At 42.7% G+C, this 14,362-nt stretch overlaps 1 protein-coding gene across 2 annotated transcripts in view; it reads left to right on the top strand.

Annotated features, from left to right (window-relative positions):
* Positions 1–14,362, top strand: part of CALN1 (calneuron 1) — a 634,386-nt gene that overhangs the window by 190,576 nt on the left and 429,448 nt on the right. The gene's annotated exons all lie outside the window — the stretch shown is intronic.

Below are 14,362 nucleotides of genomic sequence, written 5' to 3'. Positions count from 1 at the left end.
AGATAGATAGAGTCCTGAACCACGAAGTTGATTTGAACCATAAGGCCAGTGGTTCAAATTCACCAGTCACTCCTCGGAAACGCTGTGAGTCAAAACCAACTCAACAGCAATGAACAACAATGGGGAGTGTGGTGGCCCTATACAATAAGCAATATACTGAGAACCTCAAGGTTGGCAGTTCAAGCCCACCAGCTTCTCTGAGGGAGAAAGATGAAGCTTTCTGCTCCCACAAAGATGCACAGCTTCAGAAACCCTGTACAGGGTCCCTATGAATTGGTACCGACTCGAAGGCACTTAACAACAATAAATGTAAGTGTTGTTGTTAGGTGCCATCAAGTTGGTTCCAATTCATAGCAGCCTTATGCCAAACAGAACAAACTCCTGTGCTAGCCTCACAGTTGTCATTAAGCTTGAGCCCATTGCTGCTGCCACTGTGCCAATCCATTTCATTAGGGGCCTTCCTCTTTTTCACTAACCCTTCACTTTACCTAGTATGATGTCCTTCTCTAGGGACTGATCCCTTTGGATAATATGTCCGAAGTATGAGAGACAAGGCCTTGTCATCCTGGATTCTAAGGAGAATTCTGGCTGTACATCTTCCAACACAGATTTGTTTGTTCTTCTAGAAGTCTGTAGTGGTTTTAATCTTTTTCTCCAACACCATAACTCATAATGCATCAATTCTTCTATGGTCTTCCTTATTCAGCGTCGAACTTTCACATGCATACGAAGCTACTGAAAATACCATGGCTTGAATCAGGCACACCTTAGTCCTCAAACTGATATCTTTCCTCTTGAACACTTTAATGAGGTCTTGTGCAGCAGCTTTACCTAATGTAATATGTCATTTGATTTCTTGACTGCTGCATCTATGAGTGTTGTTGGTTGTTAGGTGCTGTCCAGCCGATACTGACTCAATGACCTCATGCACAACAGAATGAAATACTGCCTGGTCCTGCACTAACCTCACAAACATTGCTACACCTGAGCCCACGCCTGCTGCCACTGTGCCAATCCATCTTGTTGGGGGCCGGGGTTCTTCCTCTTTTTTGCTGACTCTCCACTTTTCCAAGCATTATATCCTCCAGGGACTGGTTCCTCCTGATAATATGTCTGAAGTATTAGAGACAAAGTCTAACTAATAATGAGCATTCTGGCTGTACTTCTTCCAAAACAGATTTGTTTGTTCTTTGGTAGTCCATGGTACTTTTAATATTCTCCTCTAACACCGTAACTCAAATGCATCTGTTCTTTTGTGGTCTTCTTTATTCATTGTCCAACTTGCACATGCATATGAGGTTATTGAAAATACCATGGCTTGAGTCAGGCGCACCTTAGTCCTCAAGCTGACATCTTTGCTCTTGAACACTTCAAAGAGGTCTTGTGCAGCTGATTTGCCTAATGCAAAATCGTTTGATTTCTTGATTGCTGCTTCCATGAGTGCTGATGGTTGATCTGAGCAAAATGAGGTCTGACAACTTCAGTCTTTTCTCCATTTATCTTGATGTTATTTATTTATTTAATGATGAGGACTTGTATTTTCTTTATGCTGAGGTGCACCCCATACCAAAGGCTGTGCAACCCATACTGAAGGCTGTGGTCTTTGATCTTCATCACTGAGTTTTGTAAGTCCTCTTTGCTTTCAGCAAGCAAGATTGTATTATTTGCATATCGTAGGTTGGTAATAGGTCTTCTTTCAACCCTGATGTCATATTCTTCTTTATACAATCTAGATTCTAACATTGTGTGCTCAACATGCAGATGGAATAAGTATAATGAAAGAATACAATGTTGGTGCACACCTTTCCTAATTTTAAATCATTCTGTGTTCCCTTGTTCTGTTTGATCAACTACCTCTGGGTCTGTGTACAGGTTCCTCATGAGTACAATTAAGTGTTCCGGAATACTCAATCTCTGCAATGTTTTCAGAACTTGACATGATTCACACAGTCAAAACCTTTGCGAAGCCAATAAAGGCCAGGTAAACATCTTTCTGGTACTCTCTGCTTTCAGCCAAGATCCATCTGATGTCAGCAATGATGTCCTCTTCTGAATCCAGTTTGAACCTCAGACAGCTCACTGTTCATATACTGCTATAGCAGTATGTTGTTGGATGATTTCCACATTCCCTTAGGTCACCTTTCTTTGGAATTGGCATGAATGTGAATCTCTTCTAGTCAATTGGCCAGGTGCTATCTTCCAAATGTCTTGGCATAGATGAGTGAGTGGCTCCAGTGCTGCATCAATTTGTGGAAAGATTTCAATTTGTATCCCATCAATTCCTGGAGCTTTGTTCTTTGTCAGTGACTTCAGTGCACCTTGGACTTCTTCCTTCAGGATCATTTGCTCTTTATCATATGCTACCTCTGAAATGGTTTGAACATCAACCATTTCCTTTTGGTACAGTGACTCTGTGTATTCCTTCCATCTTCTTTTGATGCTCTCAGCATCATTCAATATTTTACCCAGAGAATCCTTCAATCTTTCAAGTTGAGGCTTGAATTTTTTGCTTTAATTACCTCAGCTTGAGAAATGCTGAGTGTGTTCTTCCCTTTTGGTTTTCTAACTCCAGGTCTTTGCACATTTCATTATAATAATTGGCTTTTTCTTCTCGAGCTGCCCTTTAAAAATTTTTATTCGGCTCTTTTACCTCCTCATTTCTTTCATTTGCTTTAGCATCTCTATACTGGAGAGCAAATTTCATAGTCTCTTCTGATATCCATTTTGATCTTTTTCTTCATCTTTTTTTTAATGAACGAATTTACTTTCAGTTTTTTTCTCTGTAAATTCTCCAAATCACAGTGGCAATAATTTAATTAATATAAAACCCCATTATTTTCTAAAGTCATATTTTATTTAGTGTTGGCGAACTCATCCTGGTGTGGCGCTGTGGGTTAATGCGCCAGACTGCAAAGCTTTTTGAACTATAAGGTCGGTGGTTCAAGCTCACCAGCTGCTCCTCGGAAACCCTGTACAGGTTTGCTATGGGTTGGAACCGACTTGGTGGCACTTAACAACAACAACAACTCCTACTTTGCATCTTATCTAGAATATGATATACCAACTTTGGTACAGGGGAAAAAAAATCTACTATAAATTAAACTTTTTCCTTTAAAAAGTAGTTTAAAAACAACCGAAACACAAAACACTTTGCAAACATGGAATTCTGTAGCAAAAATTTTAAATAATTATCTTATAAGGCACTTCCATTCATTTATATAAAGTTTCATAAAGAGTGGTCTTTGTGTGTGTGTGTAATTAAGTCTTCATAAGTTATACAGAATAATGGTACTACAAGTAGATTTTATTAAATACCCAATTTGGGGATTATTGCCTTAAATATCTTTACCTCTGAATAGAATGAAAGGTGGTTATGGAATTCTGTACAAGCTAAAGTAAGGTATTCTTGGTCTGCTTTAGGTTTAGAGGATTGATAATGTTTTCTCTTGTTCAAGAATCTTGAACTTTTCCAAAGGAAGATTGCTTAAGATAGTTGGTAAAATGTGTTCTACTATGCCCTTAGGTAATATGATACACATATCTATTATTGTTGTTGCTATAGGTGCCATCAAGTGGTTACCAACTCATAGCAACCCTAGCCCCAACAGAACGAAATACTGCCAGGTCTTGGGCAGACCTCATAATTGTTGCCATGTTTGAGCCAATTGATGCTCCCATTTTGCCAATCTTGCTCACTTGGGGTTCCTCTTTATTTCTGACCCTCCACCTTACCAAACATAAAATCCTTCTCCAGTGAATGGTCCCTCCTGACAATATGTCCAAAGTATAAGAGACAAAGTTTGGCCATCCTGGCCTCCAAGGAGCATTCTGGCTGCATTTCTTCCAACACAGATCTGTTTGTTCTTTTGTTTTTAAATATTTTTATTGTGAATTATGTGATAGTTTACATGGGAGAACATTAGCTTTACATTCATCCTATTGTATATTGTTTCATTGCCATGGTTACAATCCCCTCCATGCCTCATCAACCAACCAAAGGGTATACACTACAAGCCTGCCCCCTGGTCGTCAGCACACAGCCCCTCTCCCTCTCTGGGTCTAGAGTCCCCAGCTGCTCCATCTCTCCATGTCATCATCTCTGCCTCCATCTCTGGTGTCACTGCTTCTCTAGGTAGGGTTTGGCTCTCCGCTCTTCTCCCTTGATGGTCCCAGGGGCCTCCGCTCCTAGACTGCAAAATTAATCACTCCCCTCCTTGCTACAAAATGTCTACCTTTACATTTCCAGCCCTCACAATCAGTCCTGATAACAGTTATTCACTATTGTATCACAAGACACCTATCCGCATTTCCTTTCATCAGCCCTGCCAGACAGATTGGATACTACTCAGTGGAGATTCTACCTTCCTCCATGCCCTCTGGATCTAGGCTCGCTTTTGAAAGCTTGTAAGCCAGTCACTTCTTGCCTTTGAAGCCCCCCCATTTTGGGTGGCCAATGTCCAAGTTGCCATCCCTGTCTACTCTGTGTGGAGGGGGTGGGAATGATCCTTGCTATAAAGATTTATTCCCTCTTTTGAGCTACTGCATCCATAGGTGTAGGTCAAGTTCATCAAATTGTATCAGATTACTCTTTTTTTTCCCTCTTCTTTCTTCTTCTAGTTGAGCTCTGATCATCCAGTCATTGAAGCCAGGTCAAGTGGGTATTATCTGAAAGTGTGAGTGTTCTTGTGCATATGTCCTCTCTTCTTATCAGCTGGATGCTTCACTCTCCACTCTAGTCCTCTGTGGCTGTGTTGCTGACTCTGGCCCGAGTCCCCAGGTCTTGCCACACTGCTGGCCAACCAGGTCTCCAGCTGGGTTCATAGGAGTGTATTAATGTTGTAGGGCTTAGGTGGCAGCCTCATTGCTGTTTTCCCCTCACTTCCCTTTATTGGTGACGAATGTGGGCACCAATTAGAGCATATATTCCTAATGAGTCTCAGTCTTGGAAGGGGGTTTGCTCTGAGGGGACCCGACCACTTGCCTTGATGTATCCTGGGTGAGCAACTTGCTTGTTCTTGTAGTAATCAGTTGGTCTGTCTATATGGTTTTGTATTTTTCCTGTAGGTCTTTCTTTCAAGAAGTATCTTCTGTTCTTCTAGCTGCTCCAGGCTGCTCTGCTTTTTCTTCTTTCTTATCTTCTGGATCACATTTTACTCTTTTCTTGTCTGAGGTTGTCAATGTGACAACTCTTTTGGTCTTTGGTTGTCTGATGCATTAAATCTGGTCTTGATATGATCTCTAAATCTATGTGGGGTATGTTCAGGTTCATATTTTAGCTCTCTTAGACTTACTTTAATTTCCCTCAGCTTCAGCCTGAACTTCTGCATGAGCAATTGATGGTCTTTTCTACAGTTTGCCCCTGGCCTTGTTTTGGCTGCTCAGATGTAGTCAATTTTTGTTCTGTTTATGCCATCTTAAGAGATCTGTATGTATAGTCATCTTTTATTTTGTTTTTTTAAAAAAGTATTTGCAATGAGAAATCATTGGTCTTGCCAAATTCTATCATGTGATCTCCAACATTGTTTCTATTGCCAAGGCCATATTTTCCAACTACTAATCCTTTCTCTTTGTTTCCAACCTTTGCATTCTAATTGCCAGTAATAATCAATACATCTTGATTGCATATTTGATCAATTTTAGACTGAAGAAGTAGTTTGTTTTTGTTAAGTGCTGTTGAGTCGATTCTGGCTCATAGTGACCCTTTATTGGGTTTCCAAGGAGTGGCTGGTGAACTTAAACCACTGACCCTGCGGTTCAAACTGACCTTGCATTCTAGCACATTAACCCATAGCGTTGGAATTCTTCCATTTCATCATCCCTGGCTTTAGTGGTTAATTCATAAATTTTAATTATAATGGTATTAACTGGTTTTCTTTGTAATCAAATAGATATTATCTTGTCACAGACAGAATTATGCTTTAAGATCGATCTTGAAATGATGAATACGTTTCCATTCTTCTTTTATTTGTCATTCTCAGCACAGTAAACAATATGATTGTCAGACTCATAATGGTCAATACCATTCCATTTCAGCTCTCTAATGTCTAGGATATTGATCTTTATGACTTCCATTTCATTTTTGACAACTTCTAATTTCACTTGATTCAAACTTCTTACATTCCATGTTCCAATTATTAGTGGATATTCACAACTGTTTCTCCTAATTCTGAGTTGTGTGCCATTAGTAAATGATTGTCCTGAAAGCTTTACTGGTATTGTCACGGTCAGTTCTGCTTTGAGGAGGCAGGTCTTCCCCATTTGTGTTTTGACCACAAGGTCAGCAGTTCAAGCCCACCAGTTACTGTGTGTGAGAACGATGAGGCTTTCTGCTACCACAAACCTTGTACAGGCTCATTATGAGTCAAAACCAATTCAACAGCACTTAACAACAACAAACACACATGTATAGGTGCTGTCTTAGGCCAGGTTTTCTAGAGACGCAAAACCAGTGAAATATATATATATATATATAAATAGAAGTTTATTATTATATATATAAATAGAAGTTTATTATTAAGGAAATAGCTTACAAATTGCAGAGTCTCAGTTCCCCAGTAGAAGAGAGAGAGGAGTCCCTACAGTGTGTCCATTATATTGGAAGCAGGCCATACCCCCAAGGAAGCATTCCTTAAGTTGATTGGCTGCTCATGGCCACTCATCATAGACGTAACTATGCCAGTATTAGGTTTTATCACTATGGGAATAAGCATATCCCAACTGCTAAACCTCTGGGAATCCTGGCCTCGCCGAGTTGACCACAGAATCCAGACCATCAGAGATACCATCAAGTTGGTTTGATTCCTAGTGACCCCATCCATATACGACAGATGTTGCCCGGGTCCTGCAACATCTTCACAATTGTTTGTGTAACATGGAATCCTGGTATGGCATCATAAGGATAAACACTCGACCAACCTCAAGGTTGATTTGAAACACAAGATCATTGGTTCAATCTCACCAGCTGCTCCTTGGAAACTTTACACAGAGTCATTATGAGTTGGAACCGACTTGATGGCACTTAACAACAACAGCAACGTTGTTGTAGTCACTGTGTGAACCCATTTCACGGAGGATTTTACTCTTTTTTATGGACTCTGTACCAATCATGTATCCTTTTCCAGGGTCTGCCCCAGCTATAAGGATTTTTGTTTTCTTTACATTTTGTTGTAACCCATACTGAAGGCTGTATTCTTTGATCTTCATCTGTAAATGCTTCAAGTCTTATTTGCTTTCAACAAGCCAGTATTGTTTGTCAGGATTGTATCCTTTCTCCATACTTAGTATGGAGAGCAAATGTAATCCAAGAAGCTGGAGGGCTCATTAGCAAACTGGGATATGCAGATGACACAACCTTGCTTGCTGAAAGCAAAGAGGACTTGAAGCCCTTGCTACTGAAGATCAAGGTGTGTGTGCATATATTAATAGATATATGGATTGGGATAAATTGCATCGATTTAAGCTGGAGTGAAGTCTCACACTACAATACATAGTGTGATGTATCTGTGTACAATACATAGATATCATCTATGGGAATTTAAATCAATAGCAAGCAGAACTCTAGATTCTATATAAAAATTGCCCTTATAAGTCAGTTCTGAAAAAGGAACTTTGTAAAACTGTCTATTTCCTTGCACTGTATCCTTATCGGCAGCATTTGTGCTTTAGTTCCTCTTGAAAGTACTCCCTGCTCCAGGAGTGCTGAACTTTTACACGGAGCTCCACTTGACTGGTTTTTCTGCTTACTCATTCTTGTCTGATTTGAGATCTGTCCAGACCCTGTGTTTGCCAATTGGCATGCCCCTGCAGTATCTCAGCAAGAGAGCATGACTGTCTTAGAAGTGCTCAGCCAACTGAGTAGCGTCCAGCTGGCGCGACTGGAGCCAGTATCTTTGCTGGAGCAAGGTGGGATCCTCTTGTCCTCATAACTGAGCTCTTGGAATCTGAGCAGGAGATACAGATTTTTGAATTATCTGAAGCATTCCACCGACTCTGAATCATGACGACCCTATGTGTGTCGGAGTAGAACTCTGCTCCTTATGGTTTTCAGTGAGTCATTTTTCGGGAAGTGATCGCTAGGCCTCTGAGTGGACTTGAACCTCCAGTCTTTGGGGTTACCAGACAAGTGTGTTAACTGTTTGTACCACCCATGAACTTGGAAGCATTCCATGGTTCTTCCTGAATCAGAAGCATTGCATGCAAAACCATGCTTCCCACAGTTAACGGCTTCCAGAGTCCTTCTTACCCATGTCTGAAGCTAGTTTCCAATCTTGATGTGGAGTTTTCACGCCCTGAGCATTTCCATTTCTAGCCAGGTTGCCTTCTGGGGTGTATGGCCCCCTGAGTGGAGGCAGAAAGGCAGTTACCCCTTTACACTGGTGGTAAGGATGGTTGGGATTTGACCCTGACTGCTTTAAAAAAACAAGTCAGTCTTAGAAGAAATACAACCAGAGAGTTCCTTTAAGTGAATATGGTGAGACTTAGACTCAGTGGCACTGGACATGTCTCCAGGACCAGCCATGAGAAAAAGACATCGATTGAGGTTGGTGAAATAGACAATGAGTCACACTTTAAGATGGAGTGACACAGTAGCCATAACCATAGACTCATGGAGATGATGTTGCACAGGGAGGGCAATGTTATATTTTGTTCTCTTCAAGGTCACCTTGAGTCAGAGCCAACTCAATAGCAACCAATTAACAACAAGCAATTCCCACCCAAACAAAAGATAATTCCCAGATGTTCTAAATGGTCATGCCTGAGTTTCTCAACTGGAAGAGAATTTGGGTACAGATCTCATCTGAGTTATTCACTGTCTAGGTCTGCTATTATGCCTCTGAATTCAAAGTGTGGCGATGCCACTTATTGACTGTCATTCAAATCCTACCTCTGCTGTCATGCACACCCTGGCGTTAGTGCTGTTGCTAGAACCAGTCCTGAGCCATCCCCATTGTCAGTTGTGGATCAGACTGTTGTAATCCTTAGGGTGTTTGTTTGGGAAGTAGATCACCAAGCCTTTCCTCCCAATCTGTATTAGTCTGGAAGCTCCACTGACACTGTTCAGCATCCTAGCAACAACACACAAGCTCCCATTGAGAATGGTGGGTGTGCGTGAGATGCCTTGGCTGGGAATCGAACCCAGGTCTCTAGCATGGAAGGCAAACATTCTACCATGGAACCACCAGTGTGCCCTGGTGCTATTGAGAATCAGATCATGTTTGTATGTCTTGGAGGTTTCAAGGTGAATCTGGCAAAGACCCTGTTGAGGTTAGTTGGACTCTTTCACTAGTAACAAACGCTCGGTGAGTGTGGAAATGGAAGGCTGAGAATGTCTGTTGAATCTGATAGATCCACTGCTCTCTGCAGACACTCCACAGAGCTCTGGCTTCTGCTGAGCTCCTGCCACTCTTTTCCAAACTCCATCTAAGAGGTTTCAGAACTCTTAGGTTCTTTCCAATGTATGCAATATATCTTTCTAAATGTCTCCCCCCCCCTCCCTGTGGTCCATGGCCAGAAATCTATGCAACTCCAATAAAGTCCTTTAGATCAGGTCTCCTCAGAGTGTTAATGGTGAAGGACCAGTTTTATCTCTTGTAAGTTCCATTCCTCTCCAGACTGGCTGTTGTGGTGGTTGTTCATCGAGTCACCCCCTGACTCACAGTGACCTCACACACAACAGGATCAGACTATTAGTATCAATGGGGCTTTCATTGGCTGATTTTTGGAATCAGATCACCAGGCTTTTCTTCCTGCTTTCCTAGTTTGGAGGCTCTGGTGAAGTCTGTGTAGACCAGGGGTGGGGAACATCTGGCCCACGGGCCCTGTAAGGCCCACAAAATCATTTGGTCTGGCCCTGCCAAGGCAATTGCAATTCCAGCTAACTAAATATGGCAGGTTAATTTTTAAGTTGATAATTTTGTATGGAGCACAAATGATATTATAAACATCCAAATGGCCCTTGACATAAAAAAAGGTTCCCCACCCCTGGAGTAGATGGATAAAATTAAAATACAATAATAATAATAATGAAGCACTAGTAAAAGGAGCTCTGGTAGCATAGTGGTTATGAATCGGGCTGCGAACCTTAAGGCCAGCAGTTCGAAACTGCCAGCCGCTCTGTGGGAGAAAGATGAGGCTCTCTGCTCTCGTAAAGATTTACAGCTTCGGAAACCATGCACAGGGTCGCTATGGGTTGGAACCGACTCGACGGCACATAACAACAACAGTAAAAGGAACCCTGGTAGCGTAGTGGTTACTCATTGGGTTCCTAACGACAGGATCACAAGTTTGAATCTACCAGCAAGATGAGGCTTCTGCTCCCATGCAGAGTTATAGCCTTGGAAGTCTTATACCGGTGGAAGATCCAACAGAGCAGTGGATCTATCAGATTTAACGGAAACTCTCAGTCTTCCATTCCCACACTCACCGAGGGTTTGTTACTAGTAGCTGTGAGTTGGTACTGGCTCAATGGCACACCACCACCAGCAAAATACACCAAAATCAAGTCTGCCAGTCTTCTATGGAGTTCCTGCCATTCCTTTCCAAACTCCATCTACTTATGATGCCTAAAAGCGCTTGGATGTTGGAGTGATACTATAAAAAATTTCAAATGCTCACTCTCAATTTCTGTACTTAGTTTACTGCAGACCAGCCACAGTGTGAGGACATGCAGTGGTCTGTGAACCCCAATTTGAGTAACACTCTTTTGAGGGTTAAGCATTGGGCTGTTCATCGCAAGGTTGAAGGTTCAAATCTACCAGTTGCTCCCCGAGAGAAAGATGGGACTTTCTGTTCACATAAAGATTTTCAGTTTGGAAATTGCTGTGATTCAAATCAAGATCCCTGGGTGGCACAAACAGTTTGCATTCAGCTGGTGACCACAGGGCTGGTGGTTCGAACCCACCCAGTGGTACTACAGAAGAAAAGCCTTGGTAATCTGCTTCCATAAAGATTCCAAAACCCAAACCCCATTCTGACTCACAGAGACTCTGTATAGGGTTTCTGAGATTATAAATCTTCCGGGAGCGAAAACTTCATCTTTCTCCTTCTGAGCAGCTGGTGGGTTTGAACTTCCGACCTGGTAGTTAGCAGCCCAGTGCTAATCATACAGCACCACCAGGGGTCCTGTTGAGTAGTAGTGCCCTGTAATAGCCGGGGCCTCCAAGATTTGGAATCAACTTGATGGCACCACATTACCAGGATTCAAATGTAACTTACGCTGGTTCTTAACCCCATATCCATTCCACCTGACATAAAATACAGAAGACCTGTTCACCTGGGAGATAATCATTTGGGTTTTTGTTTTTCTCACCAAGCAAACTTGCTGTTGAAAACTCTCCACTTTTTGTTCCTTTCCTTCCATAGTAGGATCCACATAAGACTGTTCTTTTAGTTTTAGCTTCAGGACAGTGTTTGTCTTTGCTGATAAACTGGTGTATTTATTTTCCTGTATTAACCAAGGAGAGAACCTTAAAGCTTGGATTTCCCCAGACGACGGGGAGTGAAATTCAGTCCTTAATTGCTGCAGCTGTTTTTAGCTCTTCCCTTTCTTGAACATGCCTTTATTTATCTCTACGGATGCTTCAGTTGCACATGTTTTCTTTCCCGCTATACGTTGAACCTTTTTTTTTTTTTTCCTGTTTTGGTGCATTGGCTGAAAGAATTGAATGCGTACCTAATTTTGTAAGCTGCCGTTTTGGCAGCAAATGATACTGGTATATCAAATGGGATTTGGTTGTAAGTAGTCTTCTCTGCATTTATTTGGAGACTGAACAATGGGGTAGATTGCAGTAGCTTTGTCTCAGGGAGGCTGGATGTTTGCTCCAGTTACTTCGCTATAAAAATTCTATTAGGAGATCCAAAGCTCCCGACAGCAAAGTGAAAGGTGATTTTAAAATGGCTTCTGCTGAGTCGATTCCAACTCATGGCAACCCCATGTGTATCAGCTGATCTCCGTTGAATTTTTAGTAACTGATTTTTCAGGAGATTGCCAGCCTTTTTTTCTGAGGCACCATTGGGTGGACTTGAATTGCCGATCTTTCACCAAACAGGCTTGCGATAACCGTACCACACAGGGACTCAGAAAGGTAATATGGGAAGATATTACAAACCACTGAGGAACTGGAGAGATGAGCTCATTTTCTGGTGGAGTTGAGAAGGGCTGCTGTTAGCCTTGGAGCTGACCTCCAGGTATTTAAAGTATGTAAGACCTGGTTCTGGTCTCTAGGTAGTTAAATTATGTAAGATCAGTGTCTTCTTTTATTTCTGAGGTAGTAGTTAAAGGAAAAGCCTGTGGGTAGGATACTGGGGTTACCACGAACGGAAAGCTGGAACCAAATAGGCTTTAGCCAGTTTGAGTCTTCTGGACCATGCAAATCAGCCCCTACTCAAATTACCAAGTCATGTCATGACCCCCAGGAACCCAGATGGGCCTTAAGGGAAAGGGAGAGGTCCAAGTTCATGGGACTGACTCAGTTTTAAACCTTTTACAATTTAGAGAAAAGACACATCCGTAGTTAGGTAGCCATTGAGTCAATTCCAACTCACGGTGACTTCTGTGCAACAGAATGAAATGATGCCCGATTCTGCGTCATCCCTCACTCCTGGTAACATGTTCAAGTCCTTCTGTGTGACCACTGTGAGGGTCTTTCTCACCTTTCATGGTCCCGATTTCACTTACACGATGCTCTCCTCCAGGGGTGAATCGTCACCAAGTGTCTCCCTCACCCTTGTTGCTCCTCGTCTCCTCCTGTGGATCCCTCCTGATGATGTGTCCATAGTGAGTGAGGCAGCCAGTGTTCGTTTGTGAGCTGTGCGATTTCCACTGGCTCCTTTGCAGATCACCAGCCCTTTCTTCCGAGTCTGTCTTCCTCTGGAAGCTCTGCTTAAACATGGATGATCCTGCTGGTATTTGAAACACTGATGGCTTAGCTTCCAGCTTCATTGCAACATGACATTACAGTAGGACTAACTGACAAGTGAGGGTGGAGAAAAGAGGAGATGCTTACTCTTGCATTCTAGTTAAGTGTAAAGATAGATTTGACTGGGATGGGAAAGGCTGACTTATAAGGAGCTAAAGATGAGCCTCCTATAATTGGCAAACACTGTATGTGCTTTGTCATTTGCATCCTTGCATCGTTAGCTGTGGGCCTGTGGATTTGCATTCTGTTAGCCATGGAAAGGGTGGAGAGTGGCTTGGAGGTTGGCAGTTGGCTCTTGACGCAGGCATATGTCTGTTTCACTTTTCGGGGCTCAGAGCATCTATGAGCATCGTCCCAGTTGTTTTGCTGAGTGAAAAGTACCTTTGATGGAAATAGAGAAATCAGGAAGTGTGGCCTATTTCTGAGAAGATAATGAATTCCTTTTCAGACATCTTAAGTTTGAAATGAGATTTTGACATCCGGGTGGAAATGTCTGGTGCCTCACTGAGTTCGTTGTCATCAAAATAGATCTTAGGAGAGTTGGATTCTAGAACGGAGTGTCTCACATGATCTACTTTGGTCTCTCGGTCAGGCCCCTGGGCTTCCAGGGCTCCATCTGGTTGACCTCTATGTGAGCAGCACTCAGCCCACACGAGACCATGCTGGTGTGCGTTAAAGGAGGGGCATCCTGTTGGCCTGTCAACAGGGTGATGAAGCCTTGATTTCCCTGTAGTCTTTGCCAGTTTCAGCATTCTATGACCGGGGAACTTGAGAAGTACGGTCTGAGGACCGTGAACGCTCAGAGACTGCCATTCAATTGGCTGCTTTTCATATAAACTTACACCCTAGCACTCAAGGAGTTTTGTGCCCTCATGCTACCCATCCCTCCCAGCTCACCATACGGATTCAGACTTCAGTGCACAAGGGACACTACATGGAGAATGATGAGAGCTAGGGGCCATTGCTCCCAGGCAGGGAGGCTGTCAACCTTGGTTTGTATGCCTCCAGTGACCGGGAGCTCACCTCCTTACAGTCCTGCCTAGCTTACTTCAGAGAGCTCTGTCGGGAGCTAGAATTTGAGATCCTATCAGTCCTGCCAAGGAGCACTGGTGGTGATATAGGTTAAACATTGGGCTGCTAACTATAAGGTTGGTGGTTCCAACCTACCAGCCAAACCTTAGGAGAAAGATGAGACCGTTTGCTCCCATAATGCTTTGCAGTCTGGGAAACCCTAAGGGGCAGTTCTACTGTGTCCTGTAGGGTCGCTGTGAGTCAGAATCGACTGGACAGTGGCAGTGGGCAGGTTATCTTTCTTGCCTGTTGGTCCTGATTCCTCTCTGAGGTCTATCAAACCTCATGCTCCATTTTCTAGATTAGGAGAGGGAACCTGGAATGTTCCTGGACTTGCTCAGCATGACAGAGAACCTGTGGGGAATGCGAGGGCT

This window comes from Chrysochloris asiatica, unplaced genomic scaffold (assembly GCF_000296735.1).
Source record: "Chrysochloris asiatica unplaced genomic scaffold, ChrAsi1.0 scaffold00034, whole genome shotgun sequence".
Taxonomy (NCBI): Eukaryota; Metazoa; Chordata; class Mammalia; order Afrosoricida; family Chrysochloridae; genus Chrysochloris; species Chrysochloris asiatica.
The sequence above is the reverse complement of the archived record's forward strand: the minus strand, read 5'-3'. Positions and strand labels throughout refer to the sequence as shown.